The 13,823-nt window shown below is 22.8% G+C and overlaps 1 long non-coding RNA gene across 1 annotated transcript; it reads right to left on the reverse strand.

Moving 5' to 3' along the window:
• Window positions 1–12,121: 12,121 nt before the first annotated feature.
• LOC114183133 lies at window positions 12,122–12,651 on the reverse strand. Its single transcript, XR_003604299.1, has 2 exons — window positions 12,535–12,651; window positions 12,122–12,400 (listed from the first exon to the last, which is right to left on the reverse strand). It is a non-coding gene; the product is annotated as an uncharacterized LOC114183133 (long non-coding RNA).
• Between the last annotated feature and the right edge of the window lie 1,172 nt (window positions 12,652–13,823).

The following is a 13,823-nucleotide window of genomic DNA, read 5'->3' on the forward strand; positions in this document are numbered from 1 at the left end:
TGTATTTAGTTTTGTTGCTGATGCATCAATTGCTATGTAATACAGGTTAAATGAATCAAGTTATAATAAAATTGTGATGCTTTAATTATTGCCCTTTTAAGTCAAAAAAATTGTACTTTAATTATTAATTACAACTTTTGATTTGATTATGTGATAAACATTCAATTCAATAATAATAATTGATATTAGGTTTAACTAGTCAGATGTTACCTACTTTTGTTCAGATGTGTCAGTTTGGTACTCGCTTTTAAAAACGTGTTAATCAAATCTCAACTTGTGAAGAAGTGTCTCAATCATATTCTTTTCAAGACAAAAATTATTAAGGTTGTTAACTTAATTCATAACTTTTACCACTAAATTTTAATATAAATATCAATACTTAATTTTGTAAGTCATTTTAAATATCAATATCATTAACGGTTTTAATAATTTTTTGCTAAAAAAAACCTAATTAAGACATATTTTCAAAAGTTAGAACTTAATTAATACCTTTTGAAAAACAGATATCAAACTGACATATCTAAACGAAAGTGAATATCATTCGACTAATTAAACCTTGATATTATACTTCAAACACTCAGAAAAGGAATCAACAATGATTTGAAGTTTCACACAACACAACCTCAAAGAGATGAAGAATAACAAAAATACGATCAAGAAATAACAAATGGGCGTTTTAGTAACTTCAGAACATTCCCTTTCATGTAAGATCCATAACTGTAGCACTTGTACTTAATCAAGTAATATAAATTGATCAAACTCTATAACATCCACACCATTCCAAAATCAAAAATCAGTTTCCAAAGAAAAAGTTTGCAACTTCATAAAAAAAGTACCAAAAAGAATGAACTCAAGCAGAAGAAGTGAATCAGGAGAAGGTGGTTTCAGAAACTTGTGTTCTCCCATACCTTACCTCTTTGGTGGCTTAGCTCTCATGCTCGCAGTCATAGCAGTTGCATTACTCATCGTAGCTTGTTCTTATCGTAAACATTATTATGCTTCAAACTCAGCCAGTGATGAAGAGAAACCACCAAAGATGGAGGAAAAGAAGATCGATGTTTCAGAGCCAAATACTGTTGTGATCATGGCTGGGGAAAGCAAACCCACTTATTTAGCCAACCCAGTTCCCTCCACAACCCATAATCTTGTCGACTCATCACCGAAGTAGTCGTGACTCGCGAAGACTTTACTTCAAATTTTGGCTCAATTTATTTATTTTTAGAAATGTGTGGATTTAATCCTTTTAACCACATCTTAATAAGTTTATTTGACGTTTCAAATACATTTTATGGTAGTATTTGAGTTGTTTACACCGGTCGACACATTCACACTAATGTTAGTCGAGAATTACGTTTGAAATATCACGCATGTAAAATAAATTGGTTCAAATTTTGAAAGAGAAACTAATTTTAATTTTCACTAAATGATGATGGACCAAAAATATATTTAACCCTTAATTTTCTTTTTCACTTTTCATTTTTATAATATTTGAACAAATTTGCCCCGAATATGTAAAAATCAAGAAGTAAGTCTGCCAGAAAAAAAATCTTGTAGAAGTTTTCCTTTTCTGCGGTTTAATTAAGTTTCCATAACGAATATAAATACAATTTTGTAGCTCTTTTTTGAACTCTTGTTATTAATGTGCGAGATGTAAATTGAAGAAAATGAAATGGATATGTTGGTCTTTTCATGTAAAGCATGTTTTTTTGTCTGTTATTCTCTTGCTCATGGCAAATTTCATTTGTTGTAAAGCCTGGTCCAATTGGAAAATGATGAGTAATTTAGAAAGAAGAGGAAGAAACAAAATTAGGTTTCAGTTCAAAGTTAAAGAAAAAGAGATGAAAACGTCGGGTGTACGGTGGATCTAAGACCTTAGAAGGAATTTAATTTTCATTTGCTATGCTTACTAAATTATTTATAGTATTTTTTTATTAACTTTTACAATTACGAATTAATTTTAGGAGAGGAAAAAGGTCTAGGATTGGACTTCTTAAGAAAAAGAAAAATTTTTATCGTTAAAATTTGATTACTAAATTTTGATAATTTTTTCCTATAATTTAAAATGTTATTTTTTAAGTGATTTTTTACTTTTTTTATTTTTTAAAATCATTTAAAAGATGATATATTATATTATAATACAGTTGATAAAATTTAGTAGTCAAAATACTATTTTTTTTTTGAAATGGTCGAAAATGTTCTATGCATACTTTTCTTTTGCTCAATACAAAAGAAAACGAATATTGTACATCTCCATTTTTTATATTAGGAGCTGTTATTCTAGATTATAAGAAAACAAATCCTAAATGCTTAAATTTTAAAAATAATGACAATAGGTTTAATTAATATTGAATGAAAATGGAAAGAAGTTTAGGAAAATCAGAAAATTTGATATAAATAGGTGGGAGACAAGTGAGATCAATTGCATTAACTACAACTTATTAAGTTTTACACTTTTTTTAGTTGAGATATACATTAACATAAGATGTTTTTCTTCTGACTTTTTGATCCTTGATCATTCCTTTCGAACAACAAACGTCAAATTAAAATTAAAAATCAACTTTCAAAATGATATTGTATTTATTTCATATATTATAAATTCATCTTATTTCTATATAATGAAAGATTTCCACAATAAAAAAAAAACAAAACATGATAAAAATGAAAAAGAAAGAGAAGAACAAATCAAAAATATTTCTTAAATTTTCAAAGTGTTATATAAAATCTGTCAACCCTTATTATTTTAAGGAGAAATGTCTCACTATCCACAAACAACTTGACAAGTACATTTGCGTTGGTTCTGAGAAAGATTATTACAAGTACAATTCATAGGCATGGCACTTGCACCTAGTCTTGCAAGAAATTCTTCAAAACACCTTCTTCCTGATGCTCCCAATGGACATTGTCCATCAAAATTCATCGATTTTGGACAAAATTTCCATTCTCCTATTCATCACAACATCACAAATACATCAAAATTTTATTTCAAAATTTTTAGAAAAACAAGATAAAAAAGCTAGAAATCAAGATAATAAGTAATAATTTTACCATAAGTTTGGCTGAAGAGGACAAACACAACCAACACAACAAATATACTGTTTTGCAACTTGGTCATGATGTTAATTTTTACAAAATTTATCTTTATTTTTCTATCGTTTGAAGTGATTAAAAAATGTTGCGTTAAAGTGATATTTATACACATGTATAACGTAATATCTACTATTTTTGTTAATTAATTATTATATTTTTCTTTCTTTAATATATTTTTCTTAAACACAAAATAGATACAAAAACTAAATAAAATATTATCAGTTATGGAAGTTTAAAATTATTCAAATTTAAACATACTTAAAATGAAACTCCTATGATTTAATTTCTTATTATATTATATAAATTAACATATGCATTACAGTATAAAATTATTTAAAAACTTTTCAAATTTTAAACTTTATTTCTGTTATCTGCAATATTATTTTCTTTCCACTTAATTTCTTTGCGAATCATTAAAATCAAATATGATAAATATAATTATTTACTAAAGAAAATCATCCTACATAATAATATTTTCAATCAGCATAACTATTTAATGGATTAATTAATTCATTCAAAATTTGAAGTATAATTTTATAAAATCTTCCACATATTAACTTTTACAATTAGGAATTATTTTTAGGAGAGAAAAAAAAGGTGAAGGATTGTACTTCATAGGAGAAAGAAAAATTTATACTAGTGATTTGCTGCAGCTTTAGGAAAAAGAAAAATAACAGAAGTATATTATATTATCTATTAATTATTCTTTTAATTGGATTTATAATTAGGAATTAGAGTTTCAATTTTAGATTTTAATTAGAAATTATTTAGATATTAATTATTTAGTTTAAAAAAAAATAAGGAAAACAAAATTAAAGGAAGCTTTTAGGAAAAGAAGAAAAATTAGAAGTATATTATACTATCTATAAATTATTCTTTTAATTGAATTTATAATTAGGAATTTGGAGTTTCAATTTTAGATATTAATTAGAAATTATTTAGATATCAATTAAATAGTTTTTAAAAAGTTGTTAAATATGTTTTTGGTCCATCAAATTTCAGTTAATTTTGAAATTAGTTCATTTTTGAAACTTGATACCAATTTAGTCATTCATCTTTATAAATGTGTGAATTTAGTCTTACTTACCAAATTTTGTTAAGTTTATTTGATATTTTAAACGCATTTTATTATAATATTTGAGTTAATATTGAAGCGAAAATGTGTCAAACGGGTAAACAATTCAAATACTATCATGAAATGTGCTTGAAACGTTAGATAAACTTAATAAAATTTGGTTAAAAGTACTAAATTCACGCATTTTTAGAAATGAATGATTAAATTGGTAAAAAATTTAAAGATTGACTAATTTAAAATTTTACTGAAATTTGAATAACAAAAATATATTTAACCCTTTAAAAAATAATAGAAAATAAAATTAAAGGAAGGTGGTATGGGGAGAAATCAATCGATTAGGAAGCAAAATATTTTTTTTTTCAAATATTTAGTAAAAATTTTAACAGGAGGCTTTTTCGTGTGTATATATATATATATATATATATATATATATATATATATATATATATATATATATATATATATATATATATATATATATATATATATTGGTATGTCAATTTATTTAATTATATTATATTTAGTTAGATTGAATTAAATATTATTTAAATTCATTCTTATTATGTATGTGAATATTAGTTATATATTGTGTGTACGTTGATTATATAATATAACTTATACATTATTATATTTCATATTATCGTTTTAAAAATAGTATAATTCGTATACTTTTTATCATTATTGTTGTTATGAAAAATAATTTTATCAATTACAGTTTTTAAATCACGGATTTCATTAAATATTTACATAAGATCTTTGTGCAGATATTTGTGTAGGTAGTAAACGAATTTTAGATAGAATGAGAAAAAATAACAATTATCCATCTTCGTCTTGTTATTTATAGTTGAGTTCGTATTTATGACCTTGTTCTTATTAATACAGTTTTCTTTCTTCAATTTTTATTAAATACATTTTTTACTATTACATATTAACAAATTTTAGATTGTAATAAAAATGTTATACTATTTTATTAAAATGTTTAAATATTTTTTCTATAGAAAACGAAAGTAGAATGTTTACAAAGATAAAATAAATTATTTCCGTATCGTTGAACTAAAATTTGTAATCCATAATACTAAACATAAGGTAAGTTGAAATGATAAGGTGACCCATCGGTTAGAAGGAGAGAAAAGAGAAAAAAATTGCGAGTTCAATTATCTTGTTTAACAAAGACACACATTGTCTCAAACAAAATTTCAACGAGATAGACATTAACATAAAATGTTTTTCTTTTAGCTTTTTGATTGCTACTCATCCTCTCCAAATAATAAACATCAAATTAATATTTTAAACAACATTAAAATTTGAAATCTTTAAAATGACATTTGCATTTACTTTATCTATTATAAACTCATTTTATTTCTAAATAATAAGAGATTTCAAACAATAAAAAAGAAAAAAAGAAAAACAAAGATGAAAAGGAAATAAATGAACAAATTGAAAACATTTCTAAAATTTTCAACGTATTTCTTATTGTTTTAAAGAAAAGCATCTCATTGTCCACAAACAACTTGACAAGTGCATTTGCGTTGATTCTGGGGAAGATTATCACACGTGCAATTCATAGGTGTGGCACTTGCTCCTAATCTTGCAAGAAATTCTTCAAAACAGCTTCTTCCTGATGTTCCCAATGGACATTGTCCATCAAAATTCATCGATTTTGAGCAAAATTTCCATTCTCCTATTCATGACAACATCACAAAAACATCAAAATTTTATTTCAAATTATCAACATTCATATTTATTGAATCAATGGCAACGAGCATGAAGAATTTTGAAAAAAATAAAATAAAAAGATAAAAATCGAGATAATAAATAATAATTTTACCATAAGTTTGGTTGAAAAGAACAAACAAAGTCAACATAACAAGCACAATGTTTTGCAACTTGGTCATGGTGTTGGTTTATGCAAATTTATCTTTGTTTTTCTACCTTTTGAAGTGATTCAACAATGTTACGTGAAAGTCATATTTATACACAAGTATAATGTAACATCAATTACTTTTGTTAATTAATTATTATATTTTTCTTTTTTTAATATATTTATGATAAACACAAAATAGATAAAAAACTAAATAAAATATTATCAGTTATGGAAGTTTAAAATTATTTAAATTTAAACATACTTAAAATGAAACTCCTATGATTTGATTTCTTATTATATTATATAAACTAACATATGCATTGTAATATAAAATTATTTAAAACTTCTTCAAATTTAAACTTTATTTCTGTTATCTGCAATATTATTTCCTTTCCACGTAATTTATGTGCGAATCATTAAAATCTAATATGATATATATAATTATTTACAAAAGAAATTATTTTACAAAATAATATTTTCATTACTAAAAAAATCCATATTTCCTGCCAATTTTATTTTGAAAATTTTTTTATAAAAAATACTTACAAATTTTGTTGAGAAAAAGAATTTGCAAGAAATTGTTACTAATTTTCTTGCAAAATATTTTGTATAAAACAATTTTCATAAAAAATTTTGTAAAAAATACTTGTAAATTTTATAATTTTGTAAGAAATAATTATCCACAAAAATATTACCTACAAATTAAAATTTTTAAAAAAAGTGACAGAAGAAAAGTATTTTCTTGCAAATTTCTTTAACAAATTTGCAAGAAAAATTTTATGTAATATGAGTATTTCTAGTAATGTTTCAATCAACATAACTATTTAATGGATTAAGTAATTCATTCAAAATTTTAAGTATAATTTTATAAAATCTTCCACATATTAAATTTTACAATTAGGAATTATTTTTAGGAGAGAAGAAAAAGGTGTAGGCTTATACATAGGAGAAAGAAAATTTTATAGTACTGATTTGCTGGAGCTTTTAGGAAAGAAAATTAATAAAAGTATATTATATTATCGATAAATTATTCTTTTAATTGAATTTATAATTAGAAATTAGGAGTTTCAAATTTAGATTTTAATTAGAAATTATTTAGATATCAATTAATTAGTTTTTAAAAAAAATTAAGGGGAACAAAATTAAATGAAGGTGATATGGGGGAAAATCAAACGATTATGGAGCAATATATTTTTTTTTTCAAATATTATTTAAATCCATTCTTATTATGCATGTGAATATTAGTTATATGTTGTGTGTACGTTGATTATATAATATAGTTTATACATTATTATATTTGATGAATAATATTATATGTAAATGTATTATGTTTACTAATTGATAGAATACGAGTTATGCTGTATTTGAAAAATATAATAAATATACTTCTTTTTTGTATAAATACATTATAACATTGAATACTTTCATATTATCGTTTTAAAAATAGTACAATTCATATACTTTTTATCATTCCTGTTGTTATGAAAAATAATTTTATCAATTACCTTTTTTAAATCTCGGATTTCATTAAATATTACATAAGATATTTGGGTAGGTAGTGAACGAATTTTATGTGATAGAATGAGCAAAGAATAACAATTATCCATCTTCGTCTTGTTGTTTATAGTTGAGTTCGTATTTATTACCTTGTTCCTATGAATATATAATTTCTTTTTTTTTCATCAATTTTTATTAAATATATTTTTAACTCTTACACATTAACAAAATTTAGTTTGTAATAAAAATGTTATACTGTTTTATTAAAATATTTAATTTTTTTTTTGTGTAGAAAAAGAAAGTAAATGTTTACAAAGATAAAATAAATTATTTCCAATTTTTTGTTGAATTAAAATTGGTAATTCATAGCACTATATATATAAGGTAGGTTAACATGATAAGGTGATCCGTGGTTAGAAAGAAAGAAAGAAAAAGCACATGTTGCCTTAAACAAAATCTCAATGAAACAAACATTGACATAAAATACTTTTCTTTTGATTTTTTTATTGTTATTCATTCTCTTCAAATAACAAATATCAAATTAATATTTTAAGTAACATTAAAATTAGAAATCTTTAAAATGACATTTGCATTTAATATATATATATATATATATATATATATATATATATATATATATATATTATAAACTCACTTTATTTTTAAATAACAAGAGATCTCTAAGAAAAAAAAACAAAATAAAGATGAAAAAGAAATAAAAGAACAAATTGAGAACACTTCTTAAATTTTCAGCGTGTTATTTATTATTTTAGGTAAAAGTGTTTTATTGTCCACAAACAACATCACAAGTGCATCTACGTAGATTCTCAGGAAGATCAAAACACATGCAATTCGAAGGCATGGTACTTGTTCCTAATCTTGCAAGAAATTCATCAAAACAACTTTTTACTCCCACTGAACATTGTCCTTCAAAATTCATCGATACTGGACAAAACTTCAATTGACCTATTCATCACAACATCGCAAAAACAAATTTTCATCATTTATACTAGGTGAATCAATGACAAGAGTATGAAAATTTTTAAAAAAATCAAAATAAAAGAAGCTAGAAATCAAGTAATAACAAATAATTTTACCATAAGTTTGGCTAAAGAGGACAAACAAAGCCGATACAACAAGGACACTGCTTTGCAACTTGGTCATGATGTTAACTTCTACAGAATTTGTTTTTACTTTTACCTTTTGAAGTGATTCAACAATGTTGTGTCAAAATAATATTTATATACATGTATAATGTAACATCCATTATTTTGTTAATTAATTATTATATTTTTTTCTTTATTTAATATATTTCTTTTAGAAACAAAATAGATACGAAAAGTAAATAAAATATTATCAGATGTTTAAAATTATTTAAATTTAAACATGAAACTCCCATGATTTGATTTCTTATTATATAAATTAACATATGCGTTACAATACACAATTATTTAAAACTTTTTCAAACTTTTGCTTTCCACGTAATTTATTTACGAATCATTATAATCGTCACCAACAATGAAAATAAGGATAAGTTTAAAATCAAATATGATAAATTTTTAAATATAATTATTTACAAAAGAAAATCATCTTTCATAATAATATTTTCAATCAGCATAACTATTTAATGGATTAATTAATTCATTCAAAATTTGAAGTATAATTTTATAAAATCTTCAAGATAATCCTCTCCTCTTAATTTGTGAGATCTTCCACAACATAACACGTGCTCTTATTACATATAAATTATAAACTCTATTTAATAATAAAATATAATTATTTATAAAAAGAATCATCTTACATAATAATATTTTCAATCAGCACAACTATTTAATGAATGATTAATTCATTCAAAATTTTAAGTATAATTTTATAAAATCTTCCACATAATCCTCTCCTCTTAAGTTTGAGAGATATTCCACAACATAACAGATGCTCTTATTACATATAAATTATAATAACTATTTAATAATAAAATTTTCATACCTAAAATATCACTTCTAAAATTTTATTCACAATATATATTAACCACAACAGTTTAGTATTCATTAACTACAATTTAATATAGGTTAACGACAATAATTTAACATATATTAACAAACAAATTAATATATTAACAATAAGAATTTAATGTATTTTAAGCACAACCATTTAATGTATTTCAAGCACAACAACAATTTATATGAGCAAGATCAATATTTCACACCAATAGCACCAATAAATTCACATTAACATCACCAAAAATAAAAATAAAATCAAAAAATTATTCAAATAAAAATATTTTTCTTGCAAGAAAACTTTATTTGCTTAAAAAAACTCAAATTAAAATCAACAAAATTAATTCCTTTATTTAAAATTAAAAAAGAAATTACTGTAAAAAAAATTATTCTGCTAATAATAACTAAAATAGATAATAATCAAATTTGTTTCATGTTTTACAAATATTTCCTCTCCAGATGATTTTCTTCTAAAACTACACCACTATATTATTTCTTTTCATTTTTTACCCTTTTTTTTATATATTTCAAACCATATAATAATCTAACTCAATATATCACACAAATTCGTACCTAATAAAAATAAAATATTAATAAATTGAACCATATATAATTTAACGTATCAAAATCATAATATTTATTCTTTCCCTTCAAAGAATTTACACCATGAGTTCAAATCGATCATATGAAAAATCTTAAGAATATCATTACTAACCAACTATCAACCTCCATAATGATATTTTATATTTTTTTATTTGTAAAAATTGTATTTTCTCTCTTAATTGATCTATTATCGTTATAATTTATATTTTTCTTTAGATACCACAAAACCTCAATACAAAACTTGTTCATACATTAACTAAATATTTTCTTATATTCCATATGAATATCATTGTCAAAGTATATTTTCTTGTTAAAAAATAATAATATTTTCCTTTCTACAATTCCAACCATGGTCACAATATAATCAAAATAAATCAATCTTCCTTCGTATTGATATCAATCTTAAAATACTTATATCACATGCTCTCAAAATACTTTTATTTTTTCAAGAATTCTCAAATATTTCTCTCTAATTCAAAGATTAATATGAAATAATTAAAAATAACAATAACTTAGAAACTGATAAACTTAATAAATTTCATAAATAAATAAAAAATCTCTTATCTTATTTCTTGGATTTGAACTCCAATTTTTTAAACTTGATCAATGCATACTCCTTACTTTATTTTTCTTTCACCTCTTATATCCTCTCATTTTTACAGACTTTTACAGAACATAATTTTAATATGTCCCTAATGCGTGTTCAATTATGTTTTAACAAGGAAACTACAATTTTATTATTTGTTTTAATTATTATTGATGTGTAGTTATACTAATTTAATTCTTTTATTGTCACTGTTACATAAAACTATATTTATTTTCTGAAAATATTTATATTTTATAAATTATTATTTTTAATATCTATATATATATATATATATATATTATTTCAATTTTTAACTAAAAATAAATTATATAAAACTAAATAAACAAATAATAATAATTTATATACACTTATATAAAATTAAATTAATACTTTAAAAAATATAACTTCATACCATATAATATAAAACTCTTGAGGTGTGTCTCGAGGAGCTTAACTTATTCATCGACAACAGTTACTTTGAAATAAGTTATATATTAATTAAAATTCGACTTAATCATAATTAATAAAATTTTATATTATTTAGAAAATAAGAATATTTACAAGTATTATACATTTGTTACAATAATTTATTTAATATTTATCGATAACAATTAAAAAATAATAAAATAATAATATTTTTCTTATAAAAAATATAATTAAACATATAAAAATTAACAAAAAATAGTATTAAAATCTAAAAAAATAAAAAATTAAAATTAAAATATCAAGATTTAATTGAATTTATAATATTTTTATTTTTATTAATTAAATATTTTAAAAGATATTTTTATTTTTATAAAATCAGTTACATACATTTATATTATTTAATTAATAAAATTAATTATTTCGAGTTTTTCCTTCTATTTAATTTCCTCTACCTCCTCCTCCTGTACCCCTCTCTAACTCAAGCCATCGGAGACAATCATTAACACACCAATCTCCACATCACCCTTTGATGATAAATTACTAATAGTTTTTTTCCACGAATTCTACAAACTCGTTTTTTATATATAAGAAAACGATACTTTTTTACTTCTCCATTTTCCTTTTTATATTAGGAGTTGTATTGTTACTCTAGAATATATTATAAGAAAACAAATTCTAAATGTTGTAATTTTAAAATTAATCACAATTGGTTTAATTAATGTTGAATGAAAATAGAAAGTAGTATAAGGGAAAACTGGATGTAATCCTTTTTTTTTTTTTTCTTACAATGGAAGAAAAGTGAGATCAATTGCACTGATTACCGCTATCTAAGCTAGGTTTCACATTTTTCTCATTTAGTTATACATTAACATAATTAAGATGTCTTTCTTATTGTTATTTATTGTTGCTCATTCTTTTCAAACAACAAACATCAAATTAATTTGTTAAAGAACCTTAAAATGACAAATAAAAAATCAAGATGAAGATGAAAGAGAGGTAACAAATTGAAGATATTTCTTAAAATTCTCAATGTGTTACATAAGATTGGTCAACACTTATTGTATTAAGGAAAATGTCTTAGTATCCACAATTAACTTGACAAGTGCATTGGCGTTGGTTATTAGGAGCATTACTACATGTGCAATTCTGAGGCATGGCACCTGCTCCTAGTCTTGCATGAAATTCTTCAGAGCAACCTTTTCCTGAAGTACCCATTGGACATTGGCCAGGAAAATTCATCGATTTTGGACAAAAATGGATTTCTCCTGTTCATCACAAAATCACAAAGACATCAAAATTTTATTTCAAATTATCAACATTCATACCTTGTGAACCAATGCCAAAGAGCATGAACTCCGATAAAAAAAAAGTGCTAAATCATGATAAGTAATAGCTTTACCATAAATTTGACTGAAGAGGGCAAACAATGCCAACACAATAAGTACACTACTTTGCAACTTGGTCATAGTGTTGGCTTCTACAAAATTTTCTTTGCTTTTACCTTTTGAAGTGATTCAACAATGTTGCATCAAAGAGATATTTATATACATGCATAATGTAACATCCACTATTTTTATTAATTAACTATTATATTTTTTCTTTATTTATTATAGGTTAAAACTCTTATGTGGTCCTCATTTTTGTTCAAAATTTTCAATTGGGTTCTTAGAATTTAAGTCATCATTTTCTAAAATTTGTTACAATTTGATTATTTCCGTTATTACATGACTAATAATGTTAACTCATGTGTTATGTGTCAACTTGTGGATTTTTTTCTTCTTTTTTTTGATTTCATTACGACCAAAATCACTTTAGACAACGACATAAGATTGTGATATAAATTATAAAAACCGTGGTCTAAAAATTAGATCATATTTTTTTAGGTGTGATATAGGTAAGTGTAGTTGTAGGTAATAGACAACAATTTTAGTACGACAATGATTTTAAAATCGTTGCTTAAAATCCTCACAATAGACAACTATTTTTTCAGGTTGATTTTAGACCTCACCATGGTCTAAAGCAACAGTTATATAATCATCGACTTTCAAGATATTTATACAACATTTATAAAAATATTGTTTAGGTTATGTTACATGGCAGAGGCTGTATGATGGAAAAGTGACAATGCCCCACATGTCATTGTTAATATGTGAGAAATCTCAATTTAGTTTTTGTATTTATTATTTTATCTTAATTTAGTCTCTATCTCTTTTAAACTGAAACAATTTTATCTATCCAAAATTGAAATCAAATCTAACTTTTATATAAATGTTTCAATGATATTTTTATTATAATTGATATTTTTAACCAAATTAAATTTATATTTTATATTGAACTTTACTTAAATTTTGTTTTAAATATTTGTTTATCAATAATTTATTCACATATGTTATAATTGGTTTGAAAATAATATATAAATGTAAAATTTTAAAACAATTTTATAACAATCATGTTATAACTCATGATTAGAACTTGGCCACTTATTATTATTATTATTATTATTAATATTATTATTATTATTATTATGTTAAAACTATTTTATTAGCATTAAAATTGAACAAATTTAATTATTGATTATGAGATGCAAAAATTAAAATATTATGTTGTTTAAATAACTGATATTGATTTGCTTTATTTCCTAAGTCTTATAGTAACTGTAACTTTTATCTTTTAAAATAAATTCTAATT

This window comes from Vigna unguiculata, chromosome 5 (genome assembly GCF_004118075.2).
Source record: "Vigna unguiculata cultivar IT97K-499-35 chromosome 5, ASM411807v1, whole genome shotgun sequence".
Taxonomy (NCBI): Eukaryota; Viridiplantae; Streptophyta; class Magnoliopsida; order Fabales; family Fabaceae; genus Vigna; species Vigna unguiculata.